Source organism: Melopsittacus undulatus, chromosome 8, assembly GCF_012275295.1.
Source record: "Melopsittacus undulatus isolate bMelUnd1 chromosome 8, bMelUnd1.mat.Z, whole genome shotgun sequence".
NCBI lineage: Eukaryota > Metazoa > Chordata > Aves > Psittaciformes > Psittaculidae > Melopsittacus > Melopsittacus undulatus.
Genome location: NC_047534.1, coordinates 46,849,443 through 46,865,195, shown reverse-complemented (window position 1 = coordinate 46,865,195; position 15,753 = coordinate 46,849,443). Strand labels below are relative to the sequence as shown.

At 43.0% G+C, this 15,753-nt stretch overlaps 1 protein-coding gene across 2 annotated transcripts in view; it reads left to right on the top strand.

Moving 5' to 3' along the window:
• The window catches only part of NDST2 (N-deacetylase and N-sulfotransferase 2), a 136,564-nt gene that overhangs the window by 512 nt on the left and 120,299 nt on the right, over positions 1-15,753 (top strand). The window lies entirely within an intron of this gene.

The following is a 15,753-nucleotide window of genomic DNA, read 5'->3' as shown; positions in this document are numbered from 1 at the left end:
GCCCGGGGCAGCGGCTCCTTCCCCACGGCAGCTGCTGTGGCTCCTGGTGCTCTGAGCCCCCTCGTAACCTGTCCGCACAGTCCTGTGCCCGGCTGCCCTCCGGCTTTGTTTACCCCCGGCGGTTGTGTTGCGAACGGCTCGATGCGGCTTCGATCGCCACTGACCGAGCGAGTCGGTGTGCACCGGGGCAGGGGATGTGCATATCCCGGCATGCGGCTGCAGCTGGACTGCGTGTGCCGCACACGCTTCTGCTGCCGGTTGTGTTCACGGGTACCGTCGTGGTAGTGTGAAGGTGCGACAAATATGATGTTAGGTGGAAAAAGCTGATGGAATTGAGGAGTCCTTCCTCCAGTGTTTCCCATTCTTTAGTTATTAAAACATATGCAATGGTAAAGTGATAGATAGACCCCTGTTTGCTTATGCAAGATTGAATAAATTCTGTGTTGCCCAAATGGGAAGTGGGAAGATGCCATATATCTGAATGTAACCACAAGTTGCACTACTCCACACTGATTTTCTGTGACCAGTCTTGCTAAAGAAGCATTCCCAGTTGTAAATTGTGTGTGCATTTCTCGTTAGGAAATGTAACCTTGCCCTTTGTGGCAAAGAGGTAAACTAGAAACCTCAGATGAATTTCTCAGGGTACATGTATTAAATTCAATTACCTGTGTTAATTGCGCTGGGAAGGTTTGCATGATGAAGGGATCCACTGCTGATGCAGCAGGATGCCTGTATACAAAACCACCCCAGGAGCCAGAAATAATTCCGGTCTCAGCATTAGCCCCGAGAGTTTATGTGGGTGCCCACACTTGCTCACGTTGCCCACATGAGCTGGCTCTGTGTCTGCACCAGTAAGCAGTCACAGAGCTGAGCCCATAGGACTGCTGTGCACAGACACCCGGTTGCTCTGTCCACAGTGGGGTCTGTGGTCTTTCTGCACCAGGTTTCTCAGGCAGCTGTTTTCATGGCACCGAGATTGCAGATGGAACTCCTGGCAGATTGGATCTGGAAAGGCTGTTTTGTTTGTACTTCACACCACACAAAAGGGATTGCACTGTGTGAAGAGCTTTAGCTGGTTCCAAAAGCAGCCTGACTCTGCTAGACCAGATTTGAGCCAGTGGAAAAACTCTGCTCGAATCTGGCAACCAGCGTGAAGTGTTCTAAAACTTTTCCACTGTCAGCAGCTGTGAACAAGTACATATCTCTTAGGGTCATTGTCTTGTATGCTTGCGGCATTCTTAAAATGTTCTTCCTCATTTCAAATTCCTCCTTTTGTTTGTTCTTTCAATTTAATTTTTGCTCTTCCCAAAGTCCATGGTACTGTTTTTCTTAACTGCTGCTTCTCGAATATGGTTTCCTAATATGTCTTTTCTTCCTCTGTTTCAATGCTTTTCAGCCCATTTGTATGTATATATGCTTTTGAACTAGGAAGTACTGTAAATCTCAGAAGAGCAGGAGCTCTCTTTGAAAAGGAGCTGCGGAGCAAGGACACAGAGCAGAAGCAGTGGTGCATCTGTCCATGGCAGATTCTTTGCTCCAGTCACAGAAATGACTCTTGCTCTTGGGTCTGGGTTCTGAGCTGGTGTCAGCAGAGAGCGAGGGCAGTCCTGCCCTGTGGTATTGCTGACCATTAGGAGAGAGGAGTTGTGGGGCATCTGACAGCAAAATGGGGTTGTGGTGCTGAACAATTATGAGTCACTGTTTTAAGGTGTGCAGTAATACCTGTGAGTGTTTATTAGGACATGACCATGTGCACTGGCATGCTGCCTGTTTTCCAGCAGGATCTAGTAATGTAGTGATGGTGCTGTGTGCTGCCTGGGTTTGTGTAGTCATGTTTTACTGCTGTGACAACTACCCTTCAGTCTGATCAGAACCCTTCAGTCTGATCAGAATTCGCATAGGTGACCTGGTAAAAAAGCCTGAGCCTAGTTCTCTATTAGCATTTATAATTCTATCACTTCTTAATAATAGACAGAAAAAGGTGGTGGTGGTGTTGCTGGTACCCAGGAGCAGCTGAGGCTTGGATGTGTCCCAAACAGCAGCCTATCTCATCACTGAGCCTTGTTTCAGAGGTTTAAATGCCTGTCTCAGGTCTCTGTGGTATATCTGAAATATGTGGTGATTCTCTGAGCAGAGCTGCATAGATAAGATACCATTTTGGTTTAATTGGCAGTTGTTTACACATGATCTCTCATATTCCTCTTTTAAAGGAATGTGTATCCATCCCTGATTACAGCTCAGGTCAAAATCCCTCAGCACTTGTAGCAAATCTCTTTTAATTGGTCTCATTTAGTGCTCATAAGGTTGTGTTTTAATTCTGTCTCTTCTGAATCCTTTTCCCCAGTCTGTAATGTAATTTATTACAGGTTATTTTATAGACAAGCCTCTGGCTGTCAGCAACCTTTGCAGTGTATCACATTTGCAGCTCAACAGGCAGCTGCAGTGGAGTTTGTGGGTGTAAGGCAGTGATGCTGCAGCAGCACACAAAGCAGTCTGCAGCTGCAGTGCTGGGCACGAGTACTTGGTCTGTCCTGGATTCTGGAATTAATTGGGGTGAATGCTCCTGTTTGCTCTCTCTGCTTCTCTAGCCTTGTTGTAGCTGTTGCTGATGCAGGGGTCTTCGAGATAAGTTTCTCCCTTTCCAGCTGTCTTTCCAGTCCCCACAACTGAACGCAAATACACGGACGTTGCTGCTGTTATCTGTTGACAGGCTTCGAGCAGCACAGAATTGGTAGAAAGCTAATGCTGGGAGTGTATTTTTAGAAGGCTCGGAGCAACATTATCTGTCTTTATGAAATTCACTGTGACTTTCCTGAACGCGGTTGCTTTGGTTAATTGAGCATAATGCAAAGAGGTGAGGCTCTGCGTTTCATTATGCCTGCACCGGGGCACATCACCTCTGGCCTGCAGCGGCACAGTGTGCAGGCACAGTGTGCTGGTGCAGCTCATGCCTGATCTGACATCAGCTCTGGGAGTCTCAAAGGCTGGTTGTTTTTTTTCTGAGCGGTGCCCCCTGCCCTCACACTGGCGATTTTCCCACTACAGTGAAACCAGCAGGGAATACGTGCCTCTGCTGCAGCCGATGGAGCTGAGATTCCAGGCTGTGTGGTGCAGCAGCGAAGGTACAGGCAGACTTTCTGCCTTGCTGATCCTGCTCTGGAGGCAGGAATCTCCAGCAGAACTGTGGAGCACAGCTGTGCCTTAAAACACCACTGAAAGATTTACTGGAGTACGTACGTAAGAGTCCTCACTGTTCTTTCTGCACAGTGATATTTGAAGGTCTCGGGCCTCTTGCAATTGCTGTTTGGGGACTATTATCCAGCATAGACCCATATCCAGAAAGGAAGTTCTGTAGATCACTAGATGCAATCCATATGTGCACCATTAAAAATGCAGTAGAAATCTCTAGACATGAGTGATGAATTAATCTTCTGTATCAGAAAGATACCCTCCATCACGTTCTTGCCTGCTCTAGTATTTTTAGTACACTAACTGGTCTAGCAGTGAATGCAAGGGGTTGATAAGCTTGAAGATGCAATCTGAACCTTCTCGAAATATTTGTGGCTTATGCTGGGCAATGTCACGAGATCTGTTTCCACAGAAGTGGAAATTGGTGTTTGCTTGGTTTTTAAAGCTGCCCAAACTCTCCAAACAAGGAGAGGGATGGTCGTGGTCTGCCTCTATATATAGGCTCAGCCAGCTTCTGCATTCACTGAATGAAGTAAATAGTGCAAAATAAGGAAGGACCGCTTCACGCAGCACTTGCTTATGTACTGACAACAGCAAAAAGATGTTCAGAAGTACCCGTCTCTTCCAAGAGCGTGTGTAGCTGTATGTAACCAAAGCCGTTCCTCCTGCTGGGGTTGCAGACACTGCAATATCAAAAGTGTTTGCGGCTGCTGTCAGGCTGAAATGTTAATGCCTTAACTTAGCCTAAAATACTGCACCCTTTCTTTCCACAAAGTGAATTTAATATTCATCGTTAAATACAAATGATGAAGTAAAGCATTAAAACTAACAGTGATTAGATACCAACATTCTTTGTTGTTGTTTGTTTGTTTGTTTGTTTTGTTGGTGATGCCCCCCCCCCCCAATCAAAGGATTGTGGAAAGGAGAGATACATTTTGTCCTCTGCTTAGTATGTGGGGCTTGTGCAAGTTCTAGTGCTGGTCTTTCTGCTGCGTGTGTGTCATGCTGCAGTTAACCATCTGCAGAGCTTCGGTGCATGTTTGGAGTGTGGGATGGGAATGAGGGGGTGGGATCTAGGGTTTTGTGGGATCTGAATACAGCCGTACTGCACTAGTCTGGTGTGTTTTTTCCCGGAGTTGCACTATTCTGAATTCTTTTTTCCCTTTGGAAGTGTCTGCATTAGTGGAAAAGGTTGTCTTGGGCATTTCCTGTACAGCGAGAGACAGCAGGTTCTGTCCCCTCCTCTCCTACCTTCCCATCCCAGTACTGTAGCTCATACAAGGAGACAAGGGCTTGACAGGTACCTCCCCAGGGAGGAAGGGTTTGCACAATAGGGGAGACCATAGGACCTGAAACTCCATGTGTTAAGTGACATGCCAACAAGCCATAGCTCTCTTGGGGGCTAGGCATCACTGCTGCTTCTATTTATCAATATATATTTTTCCTTGATACTCAGCAGTTCCCTTGGGAGCTGGCTTGATATTGCTGGTACAACAAGGAAGGAGGAAAGAGGGACAGCAAAATGACAGTTTTATTCCTCCTTAATCTCTTTTTACAGTTCTGGTCTGCCATCTGGTCAGTCTCTTCGACAGCATACAACCCCGGCACCCTGCCCTTTCTCCTCTGCTTGTTTCTCCAGTCTCCTACATCCTTCATTTGTTCAGCAGAAGCTCTCCAAGAATATGACATTCCTCTGAGTCGTTTGTGTCGGAAGGCTCTTGTGCAAGGGCCATTAGATTATGTGACGGAGCAACTTGTTTTTCTTTGATCATATTTAGTCTTATGGTTCCAGATGATTCTATCACCCAAATATTTTATTGGTCTTTCAGCTTGTCTCTAATTAATGCTAATTTGCTTGGCAGTACTTCTGAAGTAAAATCTGAGCTTCATGTGGAATTTTAGAGCCCTTCAACAGATCTTCAGTTTTAATCACTTTGGTATAAATTCCTCAAAGGAAACAGGGGGATGACAGGCATTAGCTGTCATAGGCTCCAAGTGGTAGAGATCAATTTAGGAAAGAAGGGAGGCTCGTGATTTACTTCAGAAAGGTTAGAAGAACCCTACAGCATTTTATGAATGTCTGGTTTTGTCTTAAGAGCCTCTTTCTAAATGGCTTTGAATTAGCTCTGTAGCCCTACCCATTGCTTTAAATAAAGTACATGGGAAATTTCATGTCAGAAAGTGCTTTTAAAACAGTCAGTTCTGTCATCTCTTTGGATGATGAGAGTTGGGCTTACCTGACTGTACGCGTGCATGTACAGCTAAAGTGTCCACACCTGAGCTAAACACTGTAAGTTTTCTTCATATTAAGGGTATATTAGGGCACAATTAATTTCACCCTAAAGCAGATGTCTGAACTTGGTGAGGTGAGTCACATTCTGGAAGTTCTGTTTATCCACTGAATGTAATGAAAATTGAAGATGTTGGTCCAGATGTAGAAAATGTTAGCAGGACAGATACCTGAGCAGAAGGTAACTTGAACACCTTTCAGTGTTCAATGCTAACTCCTGATCCTGGACTGCTTTAATTTTTAATAACTTCACAGATAATTGATTTACTTAAATCTGTCTCATCTGATCTTCACTGCCTTTCCCATCTTTAGAGCACTTTTTCTCTAGGTTTTATTGTTTGTTTTGGGGTTTTATAGCTGACACTGATGCAGTGATTCTGTGCCACTCATACTTTATTCTGAAAGCGTTTGCAAATGTTGAATGTTGCAGCATGCTCTGCCACTGCTGATTGTCTTTGCCCTTGCCCTTGCGGTTAAGTTGTTCAGCAGCCAGGATTCCCTTGTAACTGGTAGCCATGACCCTATTGTGGCCCTGGCCAGCCATGCCTTTCCCAGAGAAGTTAGACCAGGTCATGAGTAGATCATCATTCAATTCAAAACCTTAACTGCTGGGCTTATAGCTGGCTCTGGAAGCAAGCTGAATGTCAAAATGTCAGATAATGGCCTATGAGTTGATATTGTTTTCCGTGAAGAGGCAGGTTTCTCTCCTGCACAGTCTGGGGTTTGCACTGCTGGAAGTTTTAACTTTGAACAAATGATAAGGTCAAGCTTGGAGCAACCCAACACACTGACACATTTTGCATCTAGATCCCCAAGATGAATAATGTGATTTCACAACAAGTTGAATACCCCTCAGTATTTGACAGTCCAAGGTGAATGAGGAGCACAGTAAGACTGAGAACTACATGCAGTCTAATTAAATGCAGAGATTTTCAGTGGAGAAGAGGTTAGTGTCTTGGCTGACTTCTTAAAATGTCATCTTCTTCCATCTGTCATCGCCTGTGTCTTGTTTGTGTTTCTCTTCTGGGTATCACCTGTGTGTGGGTCTCTTTCAAGTGTGAGGTACCTTTGAAGTGGTATCATTTGTCTCCACTGTGGAGCTACAGAGCTGAAACCATTGGCACCTTGCTGTCGATGAACCGCTTGTCCTCCCAGTTGTTGAGGGCTTGCAGAAGTATTAGGAAGAGCAGGCGGACACTAGAGTAGACATTGCATCCATCGGTGCAGAGTGACTGTGCACGAGGGCTGCTGCAGCTCCCTGTTCCATCAGCTGTGTGAAGCTGCTTTCAGGAGAACCATGTGATCTATCACAATGTTCAATCTTTCTTTTCAGTGGGATAAAGTGGGATCCTGGCCCACTCTGGCAGCCTTGAAGAGGCAGATTCATTTCAGCATTGAAACCTGGCATAAATTGCCAGTCTCTGTGTCTGATCTGCTGTCCAGAACACCTCCAAAACAGCAAACCTTCCCAATTTCAGTTACAAATAATGTATTATATAATTTGTTAATTGTAATTTAGTTGGTTTTGATTATTTTCCATGTCCTGGATTCAGTCAGTGATACTTCAGCTCAAACTGTATGTGCTTCACTTGTGGCTGAGTCATAATCATCTTCCTCATAAGCAGAGATCTGTCACTGTCTCCTGATTTAGTTTTGTCTGCATGCTTTCATCCATATCCTTCCTTTATGTTCCTGCTTCAGATCTGGCCACTTGTATCAAAGAATGATGTGAGTAAGCCTATTTCCTTAGTCAAGACTATCATGAAAGTGTGCTGCTATCGTGTGTTAGCATCTGTATTATAGTATCATGTAACTGTGTGTGTAACAGGGTATGTTTCCATGGCCTAAGTCCACATAAACACATTAACACAGAGCTTTCTGCAGGAAGACTTGCTTTGCCTCAAACAAAATACTGATGTTTGCCTTTCCCAACATTACTTTTAAATACAAATTCCTCACTAACCACACATGAGTGTACAGTGCCTGTGGTAGCAGGTAGAGCTCGGAAGTCCCTTCTGGTCTTGCATTGAGTATGTGGGCAGGTTAAGAACAAGCTAGTGTTCACGGATTGTTGTAATTGCAGTTGGTGTTGAGTATAATGTTTCTCTGAGGTTGCTGTAGGTAATCCTTTTGCATGTGGTAGAGCCATTGTATAATTATCTTACTTATATGTCAGTCATAGCTTTTCCCCATTGCTAAATGTCAATAGGGTGAAGATGCATTTTGAATGTACTCCTCTTGGTTTGCCTTTAAACTGATGTTACCACTGAGGAAAGTGACCCAGTTCTATAGTGGCCCTTCTCAATATTGGCATAACCACTCAGCAAGCAGAGTCGGGAAACTGATGTGGAAATCAAACAGAACAAAACAAACCTCCGTTTTTGCTACCATTCTGCAGGAGAGGAAAAGTTACTTTTCAGTTGATCAGTAAGAAGGCTAGTGTGGCTCAAATGCATTTGTACTGACACACCACGGAGCACCTTGGGCATAGGATGAGTTAATGAGGTGCTGGGAGTGCCCTCTTTGGAGGAGAGAGGTGTGACCACCTGAACATATGCCAGATAATCACCTTGAAAGTACATTTTCCTACAGTGAAAGCTGAATAGGAATAACTAACAGTGGTCATGACAAACTCCTAAAGGATATTGAAACAGGCAGCATAAGAGCTGAGCTGCATGCCCCTCAGAATGAGAGACAGTAACTTCAGCCCTTCATTGCTGCTTGGTTCTTTCCTGCTTTTAATTGGACATTGGATTAATCTTTATGTCTGTGATTCTGAGAAGAGAGATTGAAAAAATCATAGCAATATTGTTTCTAAAGGAGATGTGTCCAGGAGAAGAGGAAACCAGTCACTTTGATCAAGGTGCAGACAACAAAGACACAACACCTTATGTCAGAAAACTGCTTATGTTTCTATAGAATGTTTATCGGTTGGTTTGTTTTCCTCCATACCTTGTTAAAAGAAAGGAGAGAGGGATGTTACAGTTTCCTCACCATCTTTTCCTAACCCCCTGCCAGCAATAGTCTGACCCATAATACTATTCTGGACAGATCTTTGGGGATTAAAGTTGTTGCGAGTGTTCGGTCCCCTCCTCTTCCTGCAATTATATCTTCCTGAAGTGCATCCTGTGCAAGGGTGAAGAGCAGCGACAGGCAATGCTGAAAGACAAAGCAGTGGAAACTGATACAGTGTCTGCCCTGGAAGCAAGGCTGTTCTTGAAGGATACATCTGTAAATCGTTTGGTCTTAAAGTCTATATAGGGTAGTTTTTAAAAAAGGAGCAAACTTCTAAAACTGAATACAGACAGACAACACCTCTTCATACAGATGTAGTGTGTAAACCACAAATGTGGGACTCCATTTCTCTCCACTGTCATTAGGCTTCAGCACCTTGAAAAAGGACAAAGCATTAGGTAAGGATGCAGAGGTGGTTTGGGCTTCATGGGCTGGTGATTTAGAAACCTCGTGCTTGCTTTACCATGATGGGACCAATGGTACAAAGCCTGAAACTGAATATCAAAAGCTCTACTGGTTTTACACCCTTTCTTCACAGCCCTTTGGCAATAGTGTTATACCCCCTCTGCTACTGACTGCCTTTTGGAATATCTGTAACTTTACCTGGGGCTCTATGGAGTTCCATCTTCCTTTGCAGTCATGACTTTTTACCATAGCTGTTTTCTTGTGTAGCTATGAAACTGCTGACAAAGCTGGGGAAGCGGTTGTCAGGCTTGTGATTGCACATGCCAGGACCTTCATGTTAACCAGGTAAAGATGAGGCAGCTCTCAGCCAAATGAATGGGAATGACCATGTATGCATAGACACGAGGGTGTAATCTAGCACTCAAAACTTACAATGACTTATCTTTAGGTAATATTTTTTTAGGAATATCTTGTAATCTAGCTGGATTCCCCCTGTCTGGAAGGAAAAGGAGAAGCAGAAAGAAATGTTTTGTGTCATGTAAAGTTATGGGAACAGAGTGGCTACTGCAGTGAAATCCTGCGAGTGTGAGGAGACTCCTCAGGCCTTCTGCCAGTGAGGCTGGACTCACTGAGACTGTAGACATAGAGATGAGTCAGGAATATGAGAAGATAGTAGAAATTATTTTGGCTGGTACTGGTCTGAATCTAACTTTGAGTTGGTAATAGTGGTGCAAAAGGCTCTTTGTCCTATCGCTGTCAGCCAGGAGCATCTTGAACAGTGATGGGGGAATGTCAAGTCAGAAGTTCTTCAGAAACGTTTGTCAGTTTTCCTTGGTTTTGGAAATGGCACATTCTGGGAAGCAGTACATGAGAGCAGCGAATGCAGTAGCTCTTCCTCTGTTGCAGTTGCTTGGATATATGGTGTCTCTCTCCTCAGGAGCAAGTCAGTGCGGTTTTTTTGCTTGGCAAACTTCCTGCACAAGGTCAGCATCGCCATTACACTGGTAGCACAGCATCATCATGCTTTAAATGTGCTAGCTGCAGAGGTTGTAAATGACTACTGATTTTTGTTGAATGCCGCAATGTTTAAGTATTCAGCTTGAGGCATTTTATTAAAAGGGCCTCATTACCAGAACAAGTGCCAAGTACTTTAAAAATTCTGTCCCTATTTAATGTAGCTCATATTGGGCATAACTAATCACTGCTGAGGCTTAAAACGTTTGGTGTATAGTGAATCTGGGAGGAGGTAGCTATAAGACTGGGCAGAGGAATCCCCTTTCTCTTCCCTCTTCTGTAAAAGCTTTCTCCTGACACAAAGGTCCAGTTGCTGCTATTTCTTGTATAGTGTGCAGAGCGTAGTAATATGTGAGCAGCAACTAATGCAAAGTGCTCTCCTGTCTAATGTTTCATTGCTCTTTCTGCCTGAGGCTTTGCAACCTTGGTCTTTTTTAGTTAAAATCTTTGAAGAATGGATTATCTGTTTTCACAGGCTTTAGAGGATTTGAAATAGCAGTCACCCTTAGGCATTTGGCTCAAGATTACAGCAATAAATGCATTCACCAGAGCCCCCTGGCCCTTCCAAGAGCTAGGAGATCGTAAGATTACCTCTACCATATTCTTGTGCTGCTAACTCGTGAAGTGTGTCAACCTCTTAACAGTTCGAGGTAAGCCCTGTTCATCCCGACCATTTACATTTGGGGGGATGTGTGTGGTGAGGTTGAAAGCACCTGTGATAGGGGACCTTCATTCTTGCTGGGATATTGGCTTTTATTGTGTTACCAATCTGGATTTTCCAGGAGATGAGAAGCCTATTTTGAAAGGCAGCATCACTTTTCCCCCCCAAAGCCCAGCAGTCTGAAAATTTCATATAGCTTTAACATTTTCAAACTGGAATGTAACTTTAATCAATACTGATGTTTCTGAGCTTTGCGTGCCAGCTGCTGTTTTACTGAAAGATGGTTCTGGGACTGGAAGGCCCCATACCGGAGATTACAAACCAGTTGCCACCCAGTTGTGATAGTCTGACGTGGCAGTTTCTGTAAGAGCTGATTGTGCTGTTTAAACAGTGAATGCGATGTTTTTCTTCTGTTACTATGAGATCTGAAATAGTTTACAGATATCAGACATTGTACTGTGTTGTTTTGGAGAAAGCTGTCAGCTGTCAGAAGAAGACCCGAAACTCAGTGCCAATAAAAAGCTTACATTTTCTAAAGCAGTTTATTTCTGTTTGTCATCTGACTTTATACAGGCTGTGCTTTGCACAATGTGACTTACTTTCTTCTAAAGAGCAGCTTTATCTCAGAGAAGTTCCTTGTACAGAGGGATCTGTGATGTCCATACATCTGAGGTCCTCTGAAGATTTCCACCCCTCACAGATTGTATTGATTTCTGCCAAGTGTTGTTTCCGAGGCTTCTGAGCTGTTCTTATCATGCTACATCGTGCTGCTCATCACAATTAAATGGCATCTGCTGGTTGGCCACTGTCTTTATCAAAAGACCCCCCCCTAACACAGGTATGGAACTTGGAAGAGGAGAAAATTCTATTCTCTTTTTTGGAAGTTTGTGTACTTTGTGGGGTTTTTTTTCTTCCTTCGAGGGAGTAAGTAACAGTAAACATTTACTAAACCACACTGTATGTTTTCAAAGTATACAGTACACATTACCTTTGCCTTGGAAAACTCTTAGTATTCAGCAAAAGATAAAGTATTTAAAGCATTTGTAAACAGAGCTGAGTCAGCTCCAGCACTTTGCCACACAAATTTTCACCAGAGATGCTGGAAGCATGGAGCCTTTTTTGGTGCTAGTATTTACAACGATTGCAGCATTTTGAGCTGTAGTTTTAGTCTTTACTGCCACACCTCAATTCCCCTTGTAGGGCAAAAGTAGCCTCAATTTTTCTTTTCTTCTTTGTTTGATAGGTGGATAAGAATTACAAGAATTGGTGTCTTAACTAAGCAACACAACAAGTTTGTATCTGCACCCTAGGGAGTCTCTATAATGAGGCTGGTGTCTTTCTCACTAATGCGGATAGGTGGGATAGGGAAAGGTATATGAACTATCAACATGAATATCTCTTACTGTGGTTTTGACTATCAAAAGACTAGAAGTGTATATACAAAATATATATAGTATGTGGTTATTGATATTGCATTACAGCTAGAATACGCGTTTATGTTCCCATGAGAATTAGCAGAGAGATAAAATGTCAAGGAAATAAATGTATCTTAAGCATGCTTAAGGCTGATTCTTGAACGAGACTGAAGCTGAAGCTGTAAGTTGTGGGAAAGGAAGACTATGGCTGTTGAAAACACGTGTAATTCTGGAAAGTGAATGGGGTCTGTAGGAATAGTGGACCTGCTGAGATGCCAATAGGCTTTTGGGTGCTAATGAAATGGAAAATATTAGATTGGAAGGGTACTGCATCTGTCAGCTTGTATTGCCAAAGGGGGAAATATCAGGCAGGGAATTGACAGATGACCAGCAAGGATGGGTAAGTATGGCATGAGGAACATGAGAGGGTTTGATTATAACGTGTTAGGTGGGAGAGACAGGTTTTGGAGGAGAAAAGATGAAATAGCGAAGATACAAATAGCAAGAAGTATATAACAAAGGTTTGTGGCACCTTCTTGTGCCTTGGATGGAATCCAGGTCTCTGAATCTGAAGACCTGTCTGTCAGAAATGTCTAAACCCTTCTGGAAATGCTGCCTCCATTTTATAGTTCTTCCACACAGAGAGCAGCCACCCATAGTGCTATAACTTACACTTAGCTCAAGATGCCCCTGTGGCAGATTAGGTGATAGCTCTGCCCACTTGTTATCAGTGGGATGATTATGTAGTGGAATTCAGCATTTAGGATTTTCTTTTAATGTGGAAACTGGAGACAGGAGAAGAGACACACATGGGGGCACACCTGGTGTGTGGATGTACACCACCATATTCAGATATTCTGAAGGTTGTGAGGGCAAACATAAAATAGAACATATCAGAATTAATTTTGCTTATACAACCTTAGTGCATCCCCTTAAATAAAACAATTTCTGACTGACTTGGATCATAGAAATACAGGGGGAATTTTCATTTTCCAAAACTTGTTCTTTTAGTTCTAGCATCTATACCTGTTTTATTAGAATTATTATATGGGAGAAACCATACTACAGATTGAAGATTTTCTCGTATCTACTGGTATTAATTGAACTTTTGGAACCCAACAGTGTGAGTTAAGCAGTGTCTATGTATTAATTCTTCTTACTGCTGTTATAGAGTGGCATGTGCAATTTGCAGCCTTGAAATACTAGCTCTTGGGAGCTGAACTTGCTGCGTTCACAAGGGTCCTTTTTTTCCCTGTCTCTGAGGAATAATGAGTTGCAAAAAAAGTCATACCTTGAATTACTTCCTGTATTTTGTCTTTTGGTCTTCTCCAACAATAGCATTAGTTTTTGAGCTAAATGATAGTGAAGCTTTGGTAGCATGCAGGGAGAAAAACCCATTAATCTAAGCACTTTTAGGGAAAAGGGAAGTGGCGAGGTTGAGGGTGGGAAGTCCTGTGAAACAGCTTAATGTACAGCTGATGAGTCAGTAATTTCCTTTCCTTGCAGTCATCATGTTTAGATGGGGTATTTTCTTTTTCCTTATCAAGCCAGCCTCTTTTTCTACCCTGTTTGCAAGGGAAAATCGTGCAAGAACAGCATGCAGTGGCAGAGGTGTTTTTCAGGCCATGAAACCTAGAGAGCAAGGAGACAGGCAGGAATCCACTGCTGGAGCAGCAGATCCCATAGGTAGTAGGATAAATGATGATCAAATCCCTTTCCTAATCTGTCTGCTGCATATTGTAATGACCCAGATCTCTGACAACCTAGAGTTTGTCTTGCTTTTGAAGAACGGTGCAGCTTCAGAATATATTCTAACCTAATAGCTAGCATGCAGTCATCAGACAAGCCAAGTAATTGTGAGTGACTGCGAGGAAATCCTTTCAGACTCAAGACTGAAGGGATAGTTCATAGGGGTATGTATGGCTCGCTTTTCATCTCGGTAGCATATTAGCACAGAGTCATTTCAGTAGTTATATTTTTTCAAGTTTCCTTTTGAGGGTAAAAAAGATACCACTTTTTTCTTCTGTGTTCTACATCAGGAATTCTGTGTTATTTTTTTTTTCAGGAGGATTGCTCCTCTTGTAATTTATATCTGTAGGGTTTTAAATTGCTGTGTTTTCTGTAGACTTGAGTATCTTTTGTTACGTTGGTCCTGTTTGTGTTGCACTCGGGGGTGTAGCTCAGTCATGCTGTGATCTGATACTTCATTCTCAAGCAGTCCTGAGCAAAAATCTCTGTGGTCAATGGTTCATTAAACACTATAATTAAAGCAGACCTATGTTTCCATATTACCTAGTCAGTTCCATGTCTCCACATTGAAGAGACCAGAGAGGTTAACAGTCAGTTGATCACTGTATTGAAAAACCAAAATGCTTCATCTCTGCCCTGTTAGAAGGCCACCCTATTGCAATGCTGCTGCTGGCAACCCGTGTGCAGGTTCTGAGGTGTATGCCTCTTCTGTAACTCTGTGTAAAGTCATTAGTTCTCAGAGTTGTGATGGGTTTTTAAATGATATTTTTATTTGTTTAGGCCTAGGAGATTTCCACTAGAGAAGGGAAGAGGCAGTCTTTGCATCCAAAAGCTTTACTGCTTGGAATGGTCTGCATACAGATTGAATGAGAAGCGTAGGGAAAAGCAAACACTGGTGTGCCTGCCCTCTGGCCCATGGCTTGCAGGGTTTTCCTTTCCCTGCACAGGGCCACTTGGGAGCCACCTGCCCTTTATGAGTGGAAGGAGGGCTGGTGGTGGGAGTGGGCATTGGGTCTTACGGAGTGGGAAGTCTGGGTAGGAGACAGCCACAAGCTTTGCTGATGGGTTTAAGAAAACAAACAGGAAGTGAGTCACATTCCCCTACCTCTGTAAGCAACATTCCCAGGAAGAAAGCACTGGATACGTGTTTCCATGTTAAAGAATACAATATTTAGCAATATGTTAAAATGTATTGTGCAAAGTGTTGAGGCTTGGAAGAGAAACTTATGCAGAAGATGAAAAACCGACTCAGAGTAGTTCTTTGTAAAACCTTTTTAAAAGGAACTTAAAGGAGATGATGATTTGTAATCTACCTTTTCATTTTGCACCCAATGCTTTTTTCAGCTGTTTGGAAGCTCTAAGTAGTTTGTCTGTCCTAGAAGTTATTTTTTGGGATCAAATGGAAAATGGCATTCGCTTGAAGGTTTCTTGTAAAATGTTGTTGCTGTTTATGTCATCTGCATTACTTGAATTGGTGGAAGGTGCCTGCTGTGTCTGCTGTCCCCCTGCTCCTTGACTCCTTAATTAGCAAGTAAGCATTTTTAGTTGTATGTCAGTACTATTTCAGGGAAAGATAAAACCATTTGAATTGAGTAGAACACAGGTTACTCTTTGGAGATAATTAAGCTGAATTTTCAGTAATGAAAGGAATGTGACAGGAAAACAGCAGCCTGTATGCAGGGCAGGTCTTTGTCTGTTCTAGTGTCTGTGGATAAGTCATGTGCTTTTTGTGTTGTTTGTTTTCACAGGGCCTACTAAAATGATGGTTTTCCAGGTAGATGCCACTGGATTGTGTTGCAGACTCACTGGAGGCGCGTGTGCTCTGGACAGGGTAGCAGTAGCTGCAGTGTTTGTATCTTTGCTGCTTCAGAGAGGGATTAGTCAGGCAAGTGGGACCATTTTCACTTACATTTGTGTTGGCAAGGAAGAATTCAGCAAATATCCATCATATTTAACTCCTTAGCATTAGATAAACATGACAAAACTCAAGAAAAATGCTGTTTCACTGACGTTTT